The sequence below is a fragment of the Microcaecilia unicolor genome, chromosome 3 (assembly GCF_901765095.1).
Source record: "Microcaecilia unicolor chromosome 3, aMicUni1.1, whole genome shotgun sequence".
NCBI lineage: Eukaryota > Metazoa > Chordata > Amphibia > Gymnophiona > Siphonopidae > Microcaecilia > Microcaecilia unicolor.
The window spans coordinates 137877643-137899987 of NC_044033.1; positions in this window are offsets into that span (position 1 = coordinate 137877643).

Consider the following 22345-nt stretch of genomic DNA (forward strand, 5'->3'; position numbering starts at 1 on the left):
CTCCGTCGTTGGTGCACCAACATAAGGGAGGTCCCTCATATCATCATGGGCAAAAAACTCCTTACATAATATAAAGCTACTGCTCAAAATATTTTCAAAAAAATATTTTCAAAAAAATATAATTGTAAACATACGGCTACTGCTCAATTACGGATCTTGTGCACTTATCTTTTATGTTTATGTTTCTTTGATAGATCTTTAGAGTCAGACACCACGGACCCTGAGGAAGGATTCGAAACTTAGGCCAAAGTCGGGCCGTGGAAGGTGTCCAAAAGACTTAAAAGATAAGTACACAAGATCCGTAATTGAGCAGTAGCCGTATGTTTACAATTATATTTTTTTGAAAATATTTTGAGCAGTAGCTTAATATTATGTAAGGAGTTTTTTGCCCATGATGATATGAGGGACCTCCCTTATGTTTGTGCACCAACGACGGAGTAATCCCTTATAATTGAGGCTTTTTCTCCTTCGATTAAAAAATTAAAAGAAAAATATTGATAGAATTCAAGGATATTGTAGTTTGATCACATTGTTGTATGTTAGTTGGAAAATATCCTATAGAGCTCTTATTGGAAATTCAGATGACGTTTAATGTCATCAAGTGCAAAGTGGGAAAGAGGAACCCGAATTATAACTACGTCATGCAAGGTTCCACGTTAGGAATCACGGACCAAGAAAGGGATCTAGGTGTCGTTGTTGATGATATGTTGAAACCTTCTGCTCAGTGTGCTGCTGCGGCTAAGAAAGCAAATAGAATGTTAGGTATTATTAGGAAAGGAATGGAAAACAAAAATCAAAAATGAGGATGTTATAATGCTTTTGCATCGTTCCATGGTGCAACCGCACCTCGAATATTGTGTTCAATTCTGGTCGCCGCATCTCAAAAAAGATAGAGTGGTGCAGAGGAGGGCGACGAAATGATAAAGGGGATGGGATGACTTCCCTATGAGGAAAAGCTAAAGCGGCTAGGGCTCTCCAGCTTGGAAAAAAGGCGGCTGAGGGGAGATATGATAGAGGTCTATAAAATAATGAGTGGAGTTGAATGGGTAGATGTGAAGCATCTGTTCATGCTTTCCAAAAATGCTAGGACTAGGGGGCATGCGATGAAGCTACAATGTAGTAAATTTAAAACGAATCGGAGAAAATGTTTCTTCACTCATCGTGTAATTAAACTCTGGAATTTGTTGCCAGAGAATGTGTTAAAGGCAGTTAGCTTAGCAGAGTATAAAAAAGGTTTGGACGGCTTCCTAAAGGAAAAGTCCATAGATTATTATTGAATGGACTTGGGGAAAATCCATTATTTCTGGGATAAACAGTATAAAATGTTTTGTACTTTTTTGGGATCTTGCCAGGTATATTGTGACCGGGATTGGCCACTGTTGGAAACAGGATGCTGGGCTTGATGGACCTTTGGTCTTTCCCAATATGGCAATACATAAGTACATTGAAGTACTTCTTTAAAAAATGTTATTGTTTAAAATGCACGAGATTTAAATAGGGAAAACAATTATGCATAATAGTGATCATTAAGACAGTTTTCCCTTTACAGCTTCAGCTAATGGGATTGATATAGTTAGAAGCTGCATATATCTTTATTTGCCAGTTGTTACAACCTACAGAATCTGAAGTGCTTCCTATGTGCGCTGTAAAAAAGGTGAATAAGGTTACTTCAGAGGACTACAGAAAGCTTTTTAACTTCAAAGATACCCACTCACATTACTAAAGCAGTTGGCAGGAATGAAAGTTTAGTTTGTTCAAGATTAACCTGGCAGTCTCTCTGTATCCCAAGTGTATCAATTTCTTTTAACATAGGGAGGAAAAAAAGACAGAAAACGGTTCCTAGATTTTAATTTCTTATGAAATTACTCTTGATGCAAGTCTTTTGAAAGTCTTCAATTATTTCATTTTCCTGGACCTGCAGGGTGTAATTTCATAACAGGGCTCCAAAGAAAGTTTGTAAAAAATGTCTATGTTATGCCTGAGAGTATAGCAGTGAAGACATCAATTAAGTTATTAGAAAGCAGATTTTCTAGTCAGGATCAAACATTAAAAATGAATGATTTATTCCCGATGCAGGACAATTTTCCCAAAACACAATCAATGTCAGATGGATTTTTTGACCGTGTTCTGTGAGAAAATTTGGTTTTAGTCAAGCTATTTAGAGATCTTAAGGCCCTGTTTACTAAGGTGCGCTAGTGTTTTTAGAGGCCCTTTTACTAAGCCACGTAGAATTACAGCCCAGCTACCACAAGGCCTGAGCGGTAATTTCATTTTTTATGTGCATCCACTATGCGTGCCGGAAAATAATTTTTATTTTCCTGCAGCATGCAGCGGAAACTGGGCGGTAATTGTCACTCTGTGGGCATAGATGATTACCACATGGTTACTATGTGAGACCTTACCGCTAAGTCAATGGCTGGCGGTAAGGTCTCAGACCCAAAATGGACTCATGCCAATTTTTATTTTGCCGCAAGTCCATTTTCTGCAAAAACGTTTTAAAAGGCCTTTTTTACAGACACGCTGAAAAATGTATCTGCGCACACCCAAAACACGCGCCTACACTAGCGCAGCCCATTTTTCGGCACACCTTAGTAAAAGGACCCCTTAGAGCTTGAAGTTTTATATCTACTGTTCCCTCTAAGCTGAGTGGGAGTCCTACAACTGCATTGCTGCCAGTGGGAGGTGGTTCTTCAATATTTTGTTTTCAATCTCTAGACATGGACAGGTTCCCTGGGGTCCTGCAGAATTTGCCTGACCTCACTGAAAATGTGATAGTGAAACAGCAACCCCCATTGTCAGGACTGTAGGTGGAGATAACTCTTCCTCAGTTTAGAGCAGTGTTTCCCAAGTCTGGTCCTGGAGTATCCCTTGCCAGTCAGGTTTTCAGGATATCCACAATGAATATGTATGAAAGAGATTTGCACATAATGGAGGCAGTGTATGCAAATCAAATTAATCAATATTCATTGTGGATATCCTGAAAGCCTGATTGGCAAGGGATACTCCTGGACCAGACTTGGGAAACACTGGTTTAGAGGGAACAATGTTTTTTTGCAAAACGTCCAAAGTTGGACTTAGATGTCATATTGAAAATGCCCTTCCATGTAACTTTGTAAGTCTATGTGCTTTGAAAATGAGATGCTTTTAAAGTCTTTTTCCTTTTCTCAGTATTGTTACCAGGTTATTTAAATCTCTGGCTTGGATTTCAGCCACAAGGACATGCTGTTCCCTTTCCAACTTAACAGTTCCCATTAACCATGGAGATTGTCCTAATTTCTCCACACAATTGCCTAACTTCTTTTGAGACTTCAGGACTATGAGAATGCCTATTCCCTTCTCCTGATTACTAACTGTGGATAAAGTCTGCAATCATAAGAGCATAAGAAAAACATAGGAGTTCCTTACTGGGTCACACCTAGGATCTACCTAGCACAGTATCCTCTTTCTAACAGTGGCCAATCTAGGTTACAAGAACCTGAGAAAGTCCCCAAAAGTGGCAAGATTCCATGCTACTTAATCCCAATATATGGGACTTTTCTTCTAGGAGTTTGTTCAAACCTTGTTTTAAACCGAGCTACATTAACTGCTTTTATCACTTGCTTTGGGAAAGAGTTGCAGAGCTAAAATGTGCTGAGAGAAAAAATATTTTCACCTGTTTTAAATGTGTTACTTAATGGAGTGTTCCCGGCGCCTTTACTTCTCTTTGGTTTTGGAACTTCTTGGCTTTAGGAAATTCCTCTCCACTTTTCCCAGGTCTTAGTTTTGTGGTTTGCCAATTGGCTGGTTTTCAGCTGGCCTGGCCAGGTTTTCAGTGGCTAGGCCGGCTGCTGGCAAACTCCTTAAACCAGCCATAGAAAATCTGCTTTCTGTGGCATTAGGCTTCCTGCCCCCATGGTCCAGCAGCTCTCTCTCTATCTCCCTTTCCTTCCCTCCCTCCTGCAGATCTGGCATCCTTCCCTTCCTAGGGTTACCATAGGTCCAGTTTTACCCAGACATCCTCTTTTGGAGGACATGGCCAGGCAACCAGGCGGGTTTTGCCAGCCTGCCTGTTTGTATGGATTTCATTCAGTTCTATGTTTGCCAAAACCTGATCTGTGCACATCTTGGCAAGGTGCGTCTGCTAGTGTGCTCTGCTGGCTTTATCTGCTGCTGACATCTTGCCCCCTCATCACACTGCAGAATCTTTGCCTTCTTTTGCCTCTATGTGGAGATGGGAACAAATAACTTTTTTTTTCTAAGACCTGCAGGTGCAGGTGTTAGTACTTTTTTCTTGAAATAAAATATGTCTCAATCTTAGTTGGTGTATTACAGGTTTTCTGAGACTCTCTGCTCTTATCATCATCACTAGTGTAGTTGCTGATCCTTGATTTCTCAAGGAACTTTATGGATTTAGTTCATGCTTTTATGCTCGGTTGTAGTGCAAAGTGTATTACATTCAGATGCAGTAGGTATCAACTAGTGCCTTTTTACATCTGCTGCTACTACTATTTCCATGCCTTCCCCTAACAAATATGGGGGTCCCGCGAATAAGCATAGGGCTGATAACATTGTCAGTGCTTCCCTGGAGCTGGGTTCAGTATTCGTAAGGGGAAGGGCAGGGTTAGCAGAGATAGAGGTTAGGTGGAAGTTTTGGGTTAAGTGAAGGAGAAGCTGGATTGGTTGAGATAACAGAATAGGGATTGGATATATTAGAAGTGTGAGGGGCATAGGGGCTATGATTGGAAGGGAGCGTAAGAATGGGTTAGGTAGGACTTTGGGGTGGTTTAGAATGTTGGGGTTTGGGCAGGAAGACTTAGTTTGAGGAGGGAGAGAATGGAGGAAGGCATAGAATCAGGTGGGCTTTAGTGGTTTTGTGTTGGACTAACCATGAGAGTGAATTGGTCTCTATGTGATGAAAGACGTTCAGCAGTGGGCTGCGGAAAGCTGGCTAAAGTGCAGCGAGTTTTGTCTGAAGTCTTTTGCGGGTGGTAAGGGCTGAGTGAGACTTTCAGCAGGAGTGCAGCAGGTTGAATAGGGTGGCCGTGCAGTTCAAGTTAAAAGGTGGACTGGCATTTTTGTTGAACTGGAGTACTGGAGCTGTGGAAGAATAGTTGAATCGTGTGAGAATTGGTGGTGTAGTAACCTAGGGTGTGATTGCGGTGGTCTGCTTCAGCTAAGGGGTAAACAATTGATATGTTTTGAGGAGGTTCTTAATTGTTAATGGCACCATAAAAGTCATCTTGTAAGAAGATAGGAAAAGGTGGGGAAGGCAGTGATGGGCAATCTGCTCCCTCTAAGGGTAGCAGAAGCACAGTAAATAATACAAAGTTGAGTGGTACTAAAAAAGGAGTGTCTGTGTGTGGCAGTGGAAAAGCACATGCTGCAAAGGTATCTGTGCAACAGCAGGAAGAGCCTAGAAGTAAGAAAGCTTCAAGGGCTGTGACTGGCCAACAGTCTCATTTGAGGGCACTGGAAGTTCTGCTGCTGGGTTGCATCATATGAAGGATTTAAAGCCTTTTGAAGAGGAAGTTTTCCAAGCAGCTGGGACTACACTACGGTTTCCAGAAGCTGGTGAGTTTGAACTGAGGGAGGATTTGGGTGAAGGAACAAATGGTATGAGTGGGTGTGTGAATGTGAGGGTGGCTGTGGAGAGGAGGAGTGCTACAGGTGGGGTGGTGGATGGTGAAGACCTGGTTGGGCAATGTGCATGTAAACATTTGCATGTAAATGTACATGTAAACAGTTGTGTGATAGGAAATTCGTGTCACATTTGAAACATGTAGTTAAGAGGCTTGATGTCAAGAAACAGCAATGTAGGAGTTCTGTGGGGAATCCAATGGAAGTGCAGAAGTCATCTGATTCTTGGGACTTTTTGGTGTCATTCGATATTTTGTCTTCCTCAAGGGATCTGCCTAGGGGCTGTAGGAGGAGAGATATCACAGGTTTCGCGTCAAGGGCATATCTTTGTGAAATTGTGCCCTTAGACTATATACTGTCTGTGAAATGGTGACAGCGTATATTGCACAGTAAATATGTTGATTTATTTGCTCTTATGGTTCGCGATCAAGAACGCTCATATAAAAAAGGTGATGATACAAAGCAAGACAATAAGAACATGTGAGCGAGAGTCCCAAAGACTATTTTTAATTGGCTGCTTGGCATTCATGCATATACAAGTATGCTTAGGGATGCTAAGTCTGCCCTTTACCCTAACCTTTTGCGGTACTCTGATATGATATTGAGAGGGTATAGGGCTTATTGGGGATGGGTATGGCTTAATAATGATGAGCATTTTTGTAAGGGGCTTGCTTGTGATAAGTCCAATGTTTGGGGTTATCGAGATGTTGACGTGCTTTTGAGATGACAACATGCTGATAAGGAAGGCAAAGAGGGGCTTTTTAAAAAAGATTGTGTTGGAAACAAAAACATATAGTAAAAGCTTTTTTAGGTATATTAAAGGCAAGAAGATAGCAAAAGAATCAGTTGGACTGCTAGATGACCGAGGGGTAAAAGGGGCACTAAGGGACGACAAAGCCATAGCAGATAGATTAAATTAATTATTTGCTTCATCTCCACTGGGGAAGGTTTGGGAGAGATACCAGTGCCAGAAATGGTATTCAATGCTGATGAGTCAGAGAAACTGAATGAAATCTCTGTAAACCTGGAAGATGTAATGGCACAATTTGACAAATTGAAGAGTAGCTGTTATGATTCTGTTAGAATTCTGCTAGTCAGACAGGGGAATGCTTGGAGCAGCTCCTGATTGGTCAGACAGGGGCTGAGCTGATGTCAGTCTGATCTACTTAAGCTCACCTCTCCCGTCAACCCCTGCTGTGGCGTTTTCTCCAATTCTGCTGAAGCCTTACCTTTGCTCTGTCTGAGCTATTGGCTCTGTTCTTGTGTGGAGTTGTGTGGAGTTACCCTTTTCCTGGCTTGCAGTGTTCTATTGCTCTGTCTCTGTCTGCCGGCTGCTGACTGCGTGTGTCTAATTACCTCTCTCACTGCACCTGGATTTCTCTGTTTGCTCTGGTGCTGTGTGGTGAGTTCCTTCTCGTTCTGTTCCAGTTTGCTTCTTCCCCTTCCTTCAGAGTTCCCTTCATGCCATGTTTGTTTTCTGCTTGGCAGGTCCTGCCCTTTGTTTCTCTTCGTGGGGATTGTTTGTTTGTTTTTCATTGTGCTCCCAATTAACCCGTTGTCTGCAGTGTTCCCTGCCTCTGGTTGCTGTCTGTGTGCTGAGCTTGGTTTAACCCTTTGTCTGCAGAGCTTCTCTGCTTCTGGCAGTTATCTGTTTACTGCAGTCTTCCCTTTGTGACTGTTTCAGTCCTTTCTTTGCTGTACTACCTCCTGTATTACAGATCACTGTCCCTGGTGTGAGTGTTAGGCTCCGCACTCTGTTTTGCGGACTTTTCCCTTCCCTGTTTGCTGAGGGTCTCTGCCTACAGTATCTTATATTACAGTCCCTCACTTTCTTTGTGTGTGGTAGGCTACAGCTTGACGTGTTTCTGTGTATGCTTCCCTTTCTCCTTGGTTACCAGCACCGAGGGTGTTGCTGGTGCTCCGATCCCCGAGGGGGACCCCTCGTTTAGTCTCTTTCTCCCCTCCCTAAGTATGAGTCGGTTCCAGTTAGGCCGTGAGGCCCACATGCTTGAACTCTGAGTGAATCGGTTCCAGATAGGGCAATCAGGTGGGTCTCACAGCCTATCTTCCCTTTTCTGAGGTGCACATTGGTTGCTGTATGTGTGTGTGTACAGGGCTTGGTAGCTGGAGTAGTATGTAGTGCCTGTTTGGCTCACCCTCGGCCTTGGCCTAACCCCTATACTAGGCGTCAGCCGGGGCCCAAGTGCTCACAACCAGACTAACAGTAGCAAATTGCCTGGACTGGATGGTATTCAACCCAGAGTAGAACTGAAAAATGAACTTGCAGAGCTATTGTTAGTAATATGTAATTTATCTTTAAAATCAAGCATGGTAGCGGAAGATTGGAGGGTGGCAAATGTAACATCAATTTTTTAAAATGGTTTCAGAGGTGTTTTGAGAAATTATAGACCCATGAACCTGATGTAGATGCCAGGCAAAATGGTAGAGACTATTATAAAGAACAAAATTACAGAGCATATTCAAAGCATAGATTAATGAGACAAAGACAACATGGATTTAATGAAGGGAAATCTTGCCTCACCAATCTACTACATTTCTTTGAAGGGGAGAACAAACATGTGGATAAAGGTGAGCTAGTTGTTATTGTGTATCTGAATTTTCAAAAGGCATTGACAAAGTACCTCATAAAAGACTCCAGAGGAAATTGGAGAGTCATGGAATAGGAGGTAGTGTTCTCTTGTGGATTAAAAACTGGTTAAAAGATAGAAAACAGAGAGTAGGGTTAAATGTTCAGTATTCTCAATGGTGAAAGGTAGATAGTGGGGTCCTCAGGGGTCTATTCTAGGACTGCTGCTTTTAACATATTTATAAATGATCTAGAGATGAGAGTAACTAGTGAGGTAATTAAATTTGCTGAGGACACAAAGTTATTCAAAGTTGTTAAATCACAAGAGGATTGTGAAAAATTACAAGAAGACCTTATGAGACTGGGCATCCAAATGGCAAATGATTTTTAATGTGAGCAAGTGCAAAGTGATGTGTGATAATACATTTGGGGGGAATGATCTTTGTGCAGTAAAAGGGGTTGAGTTGATTCACCTCATGAAAAGGACTTTGTTCATTGCTACTAGTTATATTCTTTTAACTCATTTTGTCTGATCTACTATAATTCCTAGATTGGTGTGGAGAGGTGCTTGGAAAGTGAAAGCTGTAGAGCGCTTGAGAAAGCAGGTGAATGCTGAAGTGGGACATAGTTTTGTCCCATGAATTAATTAGTAGAGATTATCTGGGATTATATCATCCGAATGGAGCACTTATCTGATACTGGTCTGGATAACCTTTTAAGTGATATTCAAGATCTGTTGGAGGCATGTTATGGCAGACAGGCCACAGCTGTTGGTGGGGGGGGGGGGGACAGATAAGTGATAACAAGCTATTGTCATCACTTAAGGAAAGGAAGAAGTAGAGTTAGGCTGTAAAAAAGAAAGTATGTTGGAAATGGTAAGGCTCAGTGAAGCCACATTATGTTTTCACTCGTGTGCGATACCACCATGAGATTCTGTGTACGCTCCTGCAACACCATGGAGTGGGTCTTGGGGGTATTCAAAGTTAATAAGTGGAAGGGAGGGAACAGCTAGTTTGCCACCATCTAGATGTGAGGGTGAAGGATGGGGTAACATATGTTGATGTGTTTTCACAAGTTCTGTTAAATGTTTAATAAAACTGTTGCCACTAAATTTGGAGTTTAAGTGATAATTTATTTGTTGTGAGAGGCAAAAAGATGAATGTGAGTGACAATGTTTTATGTGATTGAATCAGAGAGAGAAAAAAACACACCGCCTAGTACTAGTGTAGACTAGACAGATTAGTAAAGAAGAACCTATGACCTTCTATGGACCCAAAGAACCAGAGAGATTTTTAAAAGTGACTTTTGTTACATTGATTGGGGAAGGTGTGTTATTTTACCACTAACGTGCTATTTTAGCAAAGAACCCATTTTATGTGGTGAGGCCTAGTTACTACTAAACCAGGTTAACAGTTAAGTAACATGTTTTAATGGTAACCCAGATTAATAACTCCCCCTGTCTCAGAAACATTATTTATCTGCCCATTTCTTTCCCTTTTAACCTGTCAGTGTTCTCTGAGTTCCTTTTCTTTTTAGACTACAGAGTGTATCTGGACTCACAGAAGCTGAGGGATTTTTAAAAAGGACTTTCCTTCATCATGGATGTAGATAACAATGACTGCCAGCCTCAGCCCTATTTAGATGGATTTGGAATCCATAATAAGGTTCTAAGTTGATTTGAAATTCAAGTTTATTGAGGACTTTTTAATTTACTTATCAAACTTTTGTCTAGGCAGATTACAATCTAGAAGCGGTAGAAAAACAATAAACTAAAAACACACTAAGTTGTTGAAAGGATTGACTGATACTATGGAGACAGGGGAAGAATGACAATAGCTGAAAGGAAAGAAAGAGAAGAGGAGAGGAAAACACATTAGGGAAAAAGAACATTATTAAGGACATATGTGTTCCATGCAAATCCAGCTAGCGCCCATAGACTTCCAGGAAAAAATAGGTTTTTAAATCCATTTTAAATTGGGATAGGGAAGGTGAGGTCTTCAAGTCCTCAAGTAAATGGTTCCACTGGTGGGGGACTTGCAAGGAAAAAGAAAACGGCACTCAGTTGCTGAAAGTATATCTTGCCTCGGTGGAATAATCAGAAGATCCTGTTGAGAAGAGCATAAAGAATGAGATGGTCTATAAGGAAGAAGTAATGAAGAGAGAAAAATAGGTTCTGCAGAAGAACAAACTTTATACATCAAAAAGAGCACTTTAAATTTAGTGCGATAAGAAATAGGCAACCAGTGGGCATTCCTTAACAGCGGTGTGACACAATCTTGTTTCTTGTGTCCTGTTATAAGCTTAATGGCTGAATTCTGAATGAGTTGCAGTCTGTGCAGTTCACCTTGAGAGAGACCCATATAAAGAGAATTACAGTAATCGAGTTGAGATATAATAAAAGAATGTACTAGAATGTTTAACTGGTAGATACTATTCTGTAAAGATACAGGGAAATTTATTGAGCCCTTGGGGGCCTTCTTGTGGAGTGTCACAGAGCTCACCTCTTTCACCTTCACTAGTTAATGTTTAATGCAGTCATTAGTAGATTTAGATAACATTAATATGCAATTTTTTATTTATGGAGACAACATCACAATTTAAGGATAGTAAGGATGTGATGAGCAGGCTTCACAAATTGAAATAAATAACGATAAGACTAAATTTTTGTGGATTGGTAAACCAAACGTTCAATATATTTATCTTCAAGTTGTTTTGGGAGATAGAGAAAAGTGAATTTCTCTATCTACAAGTTTTCATCCCATATTTTAGGTGTTGAGGTGGATGGATAGTTGTCTTTCTATGGACATTTAGGTATAGAAACTAATTAAAAACTCTTTCTTATAGTTAAAGAAAGCTCAGAACTGTTAAGACATTTTTTTAAATTTCATTACATTTTGATTACTTGTTCAAGCTTTATTTTTATCAAGGTAGATAATTGTAGCTCTGTGTATATTGGAAAACACTACAATTACTATAAAACTCTGCTGATAGGCTGATTTATTCTGCTTATAGGTTTGATTACATTTCTCCATATCTTCTTGACTTACACTGACTACCTATAGAGACCAGAGTGCAATTTAAAATTTGTATTCTGGTCTTTAAATCTTTCTATAGCTTGGTAACTTCATACATGATGTCATTTTTCTGCCTATTAGATGGTTCTTCATATAACACTAGGTTTTCTCAGTTTTCCTAGTTAATACAATATTAAATCTCAGAGATTATTGATGACTTCATTATCTTGCCAGGCTGCCTCTATTTGGAACTCTCTTCCTTCTGCAGTTAAAATGACTTGTGAATACTCCATATTTAGGAGATTGCTAAAGAACTTTTTATTTCAGAAGTGTGTTATAAGAGTGAATTCTACAAGCTTTAGTTAAATTTTTGTTATTGCGCTATGTGACTGTATTTTGGAACCTGGTCTATAATTCCTGGAATATTATCCAGATGTTTTGATGTTGTCCGTATTGAATTACTGGAGTATGTGTGGGTTATAAATCCTTTTATTATGCAATGTAATGTTATATCTGTGGAGTCTATCTGGACCCATGATGCCTGAGAGAGTTAAGAACCATTTTCCATTTCAGATACTCTGTACACTTGAAAATTGCTGTGTTAAATTACACACATATAGAAGGAAGCAGCTCTGTGGGTTCAATGGGTTCCACAATGCCTCCCATAGAGAAAAAAATGTCTTCACTATATCTAGGGAGTAGTAAATTGTGTTGAATTTTCATGGAAAGGTAATTTTCAGCCCCTCTGCATTGCTTGCAGGTACCTGGATACTTTGCGTCCGTGGGTAATATATTTCTGGAGAGTTAGTCACAGATGTATTAAGTTAATTCAATAAAACCGTGTCACCTACAACTTGGTTGCTGACTCTTATTTCTAGAAATATAAATTGGCCTAAGGTGGGAACCACAATTCTTTGCTCAGAATATTAGGTAAACTGACTTTTTATAAAGATGAAGTGAAAATCACTTGATCCTTTGAAAGTTTTGTCGAAGTAATTGATTTATTTACTTATAAGATGGACATTGTTCAATTGTTTGAGTTGTAATTAAAATGTGAACATTTGCGCAAAAGACATCTGTGGAATGACAAAGAAAGATGCAACACCATGAATAGATGGATTATTCTATAAGCAAGTACAATGAACAATGCTGTTTTTCTTCGCATTCACCTCAGGGTATTTCACTTCCTTCTCTCACTCTTCAGAGTATGGTAACATGCTACAGCTTAATGAAGTCACTGTTGCTAGCTGAACTCCTTTAGCGTCTAATATTTTACAGATTAGTATGGCTTAAAATTCCCATATCACTTTGCTCTGAAGGCAATCAAAGGTTGACAACTGTTTTGACACAGTGCATACATGGACCTGGTTCACATTTTCCTAAGAATAGCAGGACTCCAAGTCCATGGAGAGAAAAAAAAGGTATGTTGGCAGAAAATAACCATAAGGTCAGTCTAGTCTGGACAGTTTGGACTGTCTTAGGGAAACATTTCTTTGCAAAAATGTTGACCTTCTCTATAGTGGGATGTACACAAGTGTTCCATATACATATATTTACAACTCCAGCATCTTTGTTTTTATTTATTGTTTTTATAAATCAATTCAGTGAAAAAAATGGGAGAGGGAGAAAACTGTAATCAGTCACATCAAATTGTTGAGAATGAATGCATTTATTCCTATCCTATATAATAATTTGCACCTCCAACATTCCATCGCTGTCTGGCTGCTTGAGTTCATAACATCAAATGATGTCAGCCAGTCTCCAGCGTTCTGTTCCCCCTCACTGCCCCGCCCTCGCATCAAAACGTAATGACGTCAGAGGGCGGAACAGTGAGAGGAAAGGGAACACTGGAGGCAAGCTGAACTGATGTTAGGGGATGTTACGAAAACAGACAGGCAGATAGCAATAGAACCCCGAGGTACAACTTAGGCAGCAGGGTGGTGGGAAGTGGGCGAACGCAGTAAGCAATGGCACGAGACTGAGAGGAAAAGGACAGCAGCCTACAACGCTACATTCCCCCTCACTGTCCCACACTCGTAAAAAGATGTTATGACATCAGAGGGCAGAACAGTGAGAGGGAAGGGAAAGCTGGAGGCAAGCTGAGCTGACATTAGACAGACACGGAACCTCAAGGTACCCAGCGGATGACACAGCACATACATTTATATATAAAAGAAAAAACAGGATAATATCTAAAAAAGAAAAGGATACAAAACACACGCAGTGCAATCACTGTCACTCTCTCTCTCTCTCTCTCTCTCTCTCTCTCTCTCACACACAGACACACACACACACAAAGTCTGTCTGTCTGTCTGTCTGTGTCTCTCTCCTCCCCCCACACTCTCTCTCGCAAACACACACTCTCTCTAACACATTGTCTCTCTCTCACACACACAATCTCTCTCTCTGTCACATACACACACACACTCTCTCTGTCACACACACTATCTCTCTCTGTCACACACACTATCTCTCTCTGTCTCATACACACACACACACACACTCTCTCTCTCTCTCTCACACACATACACTTCCTCTCACACTCTTTCTCTTTCTCTCTCTCTCTCTCACACACACACACACACACACACTCACTCTGACACACATACATACACTCTGTCTCTCACACACACACTCTGCCTCTCTCTCTCTCACACACACTCTCTCTCTGTCTCTCTCTCACACACACTCTCTGTCTTGCAGAAGACAATCATCCAAAGACCATTTTGTATATAGATATTCCTATGTACTATACTTTCGACAAAAGAGAACAAAAGTGGAAAAGTAGAAAAGCAGGACATGACAAAACAATTGGGAGAATGTATACAGTTCATTTTTCAGCGGAGCCAGAGCATTACTGTTTAAGGCTAATTCTACTACACAAACCAGGGGCTAAGTCCTTTGAAGACTTAAAAACAGTTGCATGTGTTCTTTATAATACATTTCAAGATGCAGCCAAGAAAATGGGGCTCATTGATGATGAAGCTCTGTGGGAGAACACCTTAGACGATGTACTCACATGCAGCATGCCACAGCAAATCAGACACCTTTTTGCATACATTTGTGTTTTTGCCGTACCATCAAATGCTTTCCAAATTTTCCTAATATGACACAAGATTTTCAACACATCCATGGTTGCAAAGGTGATTGCTCGATTTGTGAACAGTTGTGCCTTCAGAAAATCCAAGCCGTTCTGACTACAACCCAACCATTCCCCTTGATTGTAAGAAAACACTCCCTGGTGTCTAGTGGCATACACACACACACCCACTAACCACTTTTGCAAGCCCCTACTGGGACCTCCGCACCAAAAAGGCAGGAGCAATACCCACATGCGCCTGCCTCCAGCGTTGTCATCTACAAAATGGCAGCGCATCCTGGGATACACTGTATAGTGTCAGTCTACCATACAAGGGAATTTTATGTATAGCTGGCTCTGCAGTGCATTATAGTGCCATAAAGTAAGCATCAGCCCTGTGCAGTAAATGCAGGGCAGATGCTGAACATATCCCCTGCATTTACCACAAAGGCTTTGTCACTACCATTCGTTAAGTTTTACATTAATAATGCAATAACTATAAAACCTACCACACTTTAGTAAAATGGCCCCTAAAGCAACTGGCACATTATTGATGCAAGGGTCAATTACTCTTGTTTTTAGTGAACCAGAAGAAGCTCTGGAGAAGATTTATAGTAGTCCTTTCTTTATTTGGAACTGGATTTGAATTTTAAAGTAATTTACTCACCTACAGAATGAATGGGGTGATGAGGGGGGGGGGGCAGCTTTTGGACATATCGCATATAAATGTTTACCTTCACAACACAAAAAAGAAGTCTAAGTCCTTGTGATTAAGGCTAAGACCATGGATAGAGTTATGCTTCCAGCTGTGACCCCCAACTCAGTGTTCCTAAAATAGATGTTAAAATCCAGTGAAAGCTAAACCCCAGGCAACATCAATAGTCAGTAATTGTCATAAAGTAAATTGAACAGAACCTTCAAGACACATTTTAAGGGAGCATGAAAGCATATCTACAGTTATCTATAGATAATTGTCTACTTTTCTATACTGAGTAGGGATGTGCCTTAATTATTGTACACTAGGAAAACAGGCCCGTTTCAGGAGCAAATGAAATGGGCGCTAGCAAGGTTTTCCTCCCCAACCCCCCCTTCTCCCTCCCTCCCTACCTACCGATCCCTTCGTCGCCCCCTTCTCCCTCCCTATCTACCTACCTACGGACCCCTTCGTCGTTCTGACGGCATCGGCATTGCTCCTCATTCCGCACCTCTTGGACGCACCGAACGCCACTGCTCCACCCTCGACGTCATGATGTTTGACACGAGGGCAGGGCCCCTAGCCTGGGCGATTTCGGTGGCTTCACCACCATGGTCTTACGAACCGTTCTGGAAGGAAGTGACAGTGACGTCACTGTCCTCAGAACGTTGAGGGTGAGTTTTATTATATAGGATTTAATTTGCTTTAAAAATGTTAGGGGTCAATATTCAAAGCAATTTAACCAGCCACAAATGGCTCCTGACTTCCTAAATAGCTTGTTTGGGACTAACTGGTCATATTCAGTGGCACATAACTGGTTAGAGCCGCTGAAAATGTCCGTTTACTGCCCAACTCAAAACCAGCTATTTAGGGGGTATTCTGGGGTGGAGTCAGCACCAGTGGCGTACCAAGGGCGGGGTAGTGGGGGAGGTCCACCCCGGGTGCACGCTGCAGGAGGGGTGTAGGGAGCAGCCACGCAGCTCTCTGTTCCGCTGGCTCCCTGCTCCATCTGCTGTTACTTTCTGTTTCGGGGCAGAGGGAGCAGGGATCCAGCGGAACCGACAGCCACATGGCTGCTCCCAGCACCCCAGCAGGTTAGAAGAATGCGCTTGGGGAGGGATGGTGATGCGCCGGAGGGGAACGCTGCACCCAGGGGGGGGGGAGGTGTTGTGCTGCACCCGGGGGGGGGGATGGATGACGCTGCATCTGGGGGGGGGGGTCAGCGGCGATCTGCCACGGGTGGCATCCAACCAGGGAACGCCACTGGTCAGCACTCACCCACTTAAATACTAATATTCAGCTCTTAACTGGCCAAGGTAACAGCATAAATAGGAAAGTCAGTCCTATCTTTATGCAGTTTGCCGTAGCCAGTTAAGTGCTGAAAATAACACTTAAACTTGCTGTGATTTCGCCGTCTCCGTATACCCATATATTCAATGCTGGAACCCAGACTTGGCCCAGCATTGAATTTCTGGGTATAACACCTGTGGTGATCAGCAAAATGCTGAGTGCTGCTGTCTGAATATTGATCCCATTAGTGCACACTAAGGAACCCATTTACTAAACCATGATAAGGGAGGGGGGTAGCATGTAGTTAGAGTGATGAAAGTGTCTAGTGGAAAACCACAATAATGGATTTCATGCTCATTTGGACACTTCCTGCACCTTAACTGGGGTGCCGAACAATGTTCTGTCTATTCTGGGCAGGAGTCATCCACCTACATTCCTGCCAGTTGTGGTGCTGTTTCAATATCACATTTTCATTAGTGAGGGGCAGGTAAGTTCTGTAGGACTGCAGAAGACCTGTCTGTCTCTAGTGACTGAAAACACAATATTGAAGCACTGCCCCCCACTGGCAACAATGCAGTTGGAGGACTCCCGGACAGCTTAGAGGGAACATTGTTGCCAAATTTATAGGACCAGATTCAGTAAATAGGGCCAGAATCAGGGGCGGCCCGACCATTTGGCCACCTGAGGCGGGGGCCTTAGGAAGCACTCTTCAGGAGCGACATCTCCCCACTCTTCGGGGAGCAGCATCTCCCCCTTTGTGGTGTTTACCTCATCATGTTCCAAACCCGGCAGCAGCAGCAGCGATGCCCATACGCTGTCCTGCCGCCGTCACCCTCCTCTTCCCTTTACTGAAGCCACCTCTCTGATGTAACTTCCTATTTCATCAGAGGCTCAGGCAGCCGCAATAAAGGGAAGAGGTGGGTGCCAGTGGCAGAGCAGCGTATGGGAATGGGTGGGGAGTGGCATTTTGACCTGGGGAGGGGTGGCATCTTAACTCCTCCTCAGGCGGCATCTTGCCTTGGGCCAGACCTGACCAGAATAAATTGGTGCCCAGCACTATTCTATAAAAGGTGCACTGGGTTGAGTCTCCTTTATAGAATAGCTGGTAGTGGCAATTCCCAAAGCCAAATTTGGGTGCAAAGACTTATGCCTGATAAAACCAAGTGTAATTCCTGGTGCCCAATTTGAGTGCGCATCCACAGTATTCTGTAACACCGCGTTCAAATCTCCAGAATGCCCCTGAGCTGCCCATGCTCCTCCCATGGCCACATCCCCTTTTGGGTTACACACCATGGGATTTGTGTGTGCAGTTTTACAGAATAGCGAGTAGCAGGATACGTGTATAAATCCAAATTGAGGCCAATTAACATCAATAATTGTTAGCACCCAATTTTGATGTTAATTGGCTTATTACCCAATTTAATTGCACATGCATCTCAGGATAGCACTCAAATTTGGGCAGCCTTTAAAGAATCCCCTCAATAGTGTGCAGGTTTGTGTGGCATAGGTGGAGAAAGGGTATACCCAAGATTTGGTGTTAGCACACAGGACGTAGTGCACGCTAAATGCCAGATTTGATATTAATGCAGATGCATTTCAGAAGATCTAAGTGTCTCCTCACTAACCGGGTGCTAATGGTCGCATACTAATTGCAATGCTAGCATGCAACTGAATAATAAACATGCTGGAATGATAATTTTGCTATTAGGACATATTACGTTTGAGTGCTAAGCCTCATTAACAGCAAATTTTAGCTCTCTTTAGTAAAAAGGCCCCTATATTGAGTTAAAGCACATTAACCTATTAATTATCATGCTTTAATTCTACTAGCACATTACAACATTCTTTTTTTTTATTTTTTTTTATTATTATTTTTATTAACACAGTGCAACAGTGTTTGTACAAATGCCACAACTTCCAATTATAAGTATACAACGTCACAAAGAAATGTTATCTATCAAAAGGATTGATCCATAAATCGCCAACATGGCTTACGCTGCACACTGCATTTTCCATTTTGTACCCCCCCTTACACTCATGCATCATACGCACCACTCTAACCCATTCCATAACTCATCATCCGCATCCCATACTCACTCCACTTACTCTTCCCCCCTTCCCTCATTACCCTGTAAAGGTAACACTTTTAAGCATGCTGTCCACAAAGCATGATATTGTCTGTTAACAAGTTTTGCAGAATCAGAATAAGTTCGGCACTCATTCTCACCAACCATTCTCATTTTGTTGTACCACACTTCCCCCGAAGGGCTCTCTGGTTGGATCCAGTATTGTAGGATGGTCTTTTTGATCAATAATAGAGAGGTGTATATGAATCTTCTGCACGGCTTAGTAAGTCCTTGGGCGATCAAAAGGTCTTGGTCTCCCAATAATAAGGTGGCATAGTCCACTCTATCTGTCTATTTGTGACTTCAGTGATCAGCTGAAATGCTCGATTCCACAAAGAAAGGGAGGGGCACTCCAAAAAGGAGTGAAGAAAAGTCCCCCGCCCCTTCTGGCATTTGGTGCATTGTCCCTCTTCCCACAGTCCTATAGCTGCCCCCTTGGCCTTTGTAATGTATGCTCTATGCAATATTTTGTATTGGGTTTCTTGAAGGTCCGCTGCCTTAACCATATCATATATATTAGAAAATAGTTTATCAAACTCCTTAATAGTATAATTCCTTTTCAGCTCTCTATTCCACTGTTCCATTAATCTTTCCATCCCCCCCAAGGGTCTGTGCATTTGTAGGACTTTGTACCATGTAGTTAGGCTGTTCATCTTGTAAGGTGTACGCAGTAAGATCTTGTCCATGGGTCCCCATAACCATTTGTCCCTGTGTGCCTGTTGTAAAGAAGAATAGTAATGTCGCACTTGTAAATATTGCAATAAATGATTATTAGTGATTTCCCACCTTTCCTTCAGCTGTTCAAAAGTGTCTATGTGCTCCTGTCCCTGCTCCATAAGGTGGACCAACATCACGCATCCCTTCTCTCTCCATTTATCAAAGATAGAATATCCCAGGCCTGCCGGAAAATCTGCATTGCCCACCATGCCCAAAAAAGGGGAAGCCTCCGACTCTCTATTCTGCTGTCCTCTCCACCAGGCCCATGCTCTACGCAGAGGCTGCAGAAAGGCCAGTCTCCCTGCAGTGTCATATATGTTACTAGGCCTCATGTGCAGTAAATTTGTGAAGGACCACGGGGCACTCCAGTCCTCTAATCCACCATCCGGCAAAAACCGGTAGGTACCCGTCAGTCCCTCAAAAATGAGTCGCATAAGTGCCGCCACGTTGTACAAACGTAGGTCGGGCAATGCCAGACCTCCCTTGGCCCTACTCAAAGAGAGCTTTTGATGTCCGATCCTTGCTCCCTTCCCCCACCAGATAAAGGCGCGTATAATAGACCGATATAGGCGCTCGTCCTTCCTCAGCACCCACAAGGGGGCCGCTTGTAGTGGGTATAGGATCTTTGGTAGCAAGACCATTTTAACTAAGGCTATTCTGCCCATCAGGGAAAGCGGCAATTGTTTCCATCTATCACATAGCTTTCTGATGTTGTCCAGTGTATCCACTATATTTTTCTTATAGAATATCAAGGTATTTACACTAAGAAAGATTCCCAAATATCTCATAGCTCCTCGGGCAAGCGGTATTGGCATCCCCGACAGGCCTGGGTCCACAAAATTCCCTGACAATGGAAGTACTTCTGATTTTAGACAGTTGACCCGCAGTCCTGATAATTCCCCATAATCCCCTACTATTTCTAACACCCGGGGAAGATCTCTAGGCCCATTGGCCAAGTAGACTAGGATGTCATCTGCGAACAGATTCACCCGGAAGTCCTGTGTGCCCACCCTTATCCCCCTTATGGCCCTATGTCCCCTAATTTTTATAGCTAACGGTTCTAAGGCCAACAAAAAAAGGAGCGGTGACAGGGGGCATCCTTGACGGGTTCCCCTTTGTAAGGGAAAGCTCTCTGTGAGTTTACCGTTAATTAACAATCTGGCCACTGGGAGAGTATAAAGCGTTTTAATCCATGAGATGTAGGTCCCTGTTATGCCATAGCGATTCAAGGTCCAAAACAGATATTGCCACGAAATGCTGTCAAACGCCTTCTCCATATCGAGGCCCGCAATGACTTCCAGTCCCCCTCTACCCCTGCATTCCTGTATGGCCAAAAGAGCTCTCATAATGTTCATGGAGGCGTGCCTCCCCGGGACGAATCCCACTTGGTCTTCATGAACTAAACAGGAAACCACCCCATTCATCCGTCGAGCCATGATAGCGGCCAGGATTTTAATATCCTGATTTAACAATGAAATGGGGCGATAAGAACCCACCTGGGTTGAGTCTTTACCGGGTTTTGGAATTAACACTATATGGGCCATATTGTTCTGTATAGTTAATCCGTTCCCCATCCCGTTAAACCAATCTCCCAAGGGGTCCGCCACCAGGTCTGCCAAAATTTTATAATACTCCGGGCCATAGCCATCTGGTCCTGGCGCCTTAGTCAGCTTTAAAGATTTGATGGCTTGTTTAACCTCCTGTTCCTCTATTGGACTATTAAGAATGCTTAACTGGTCAGCTGCCAGGGTAGGAAGGTGAACATCTTGAAAAAAGGCCTCACATGCCACCTGATCAAACTCTCTTACCCCGTATAAAGAACTATAAAAATTAACAAATTGCTGTGTGATGTTTTTTTCTGTGGTATACTTCCTGCCTGCCATATCCCTAATAGTGGTAATAATTTGCCGCTTATGGTGTGGCCTAACTAATGCTGCCAATAGCTTCCCAGCTTTGTTTCCCCAATTGAATAACCTGAATCGTTGGAAGTATATATCTCGCTGCGCTCTCTGATTCAAGATTTCATCTATTTGATGTCTAATCTCTAATATGCGTGCACTATCCTGCGTTGACAGAGTGGTCAAATGTGTTCTCCTCAAAGTGTGGTACTCACTGGACAGTCTCAGGAGGTCTGCTTCTCTCTCCTTCTTCTTCCCCGCTGTGTAAGCTATTATGTGACCCCTCATTACTGCCTTCGATGCCTCCCAGTATGTACCCACATCTACGTCCCCTGTATGATTATATGTTTGGTAATCTATCCACTTGTTCCGTAGATATTCTCGGAACTCCTTGTCATGATACAAATGGGGATGAAGTTTCCACACTCTCTCTCCCTGGCCTCCTGCAAAAGATATCGTCATGGTGACAGCTGAATGATCACTAAGGGTGCAGTCCACTATATGAACGTGAGAGGACCTAGAAAGCAGGGATGGTGTAGTAAGCAGATAATCAATCCGAGAATAGGTGTTGTGGGGGTGAGAGTAGAAGGTGAATTCCCTGTCACGTGGGTGTAAAAGCCTCCAGATATCCACCAACCCTAGCTGGGATAGTAAGAAGTTAATCCCTTTACTCCCCCAATTCTCTCCCCTTAGCTTCCTTGGTTTACAATCCACTGTCTGGTCGGCCAAACAGTTAAAATCTCCCCCCATCACTATGTGACAGTCCGGGAATGGTACCACTTTAGCTACTAATTCTGAGAAGAACTTGTGGGAGTAGATGTTAGGTCCATAAACGTTACACAATAGGATACTCTGACCCCATAGGTCTCCCAATGCAAGTACATATCTTCCTTCCGTGTCTGAGATCACCTTATGCATGGTAAAAGGCAGTTGTTTATGGATTAAAATAGCCACCCCCCTTTGCCTAGAGTTATAAGAAGCATATTCTACCTCACCCACCCAATCCCTCTTCAGTTTTTGGTGTTCTATTGCCGTTAAGTGTGTTTCCTGAATGAAAGCTATATCAGCCTTCTCTTTTTTCAACCAGGAAAGCACTTTGGTTCTCTTAACCGGGGAGTGAAGTCCGTCAACGTTAAGAGTAACTACTTTTAAGTTAGCCATCCTCACCCCCAAGAAGAGTACTCTCTATGATTTTGCCAGCATCCCTTTCACTGGTCTCCCAGCTGGACCAGCGAAATCCCTCTTGTTGCCTCTCAAAGGGCTTTCCAAATCTACTCCGCATTCTTCTCTCTCCTTCTCCCCTCTGAATCCCCATCTGGGTTTC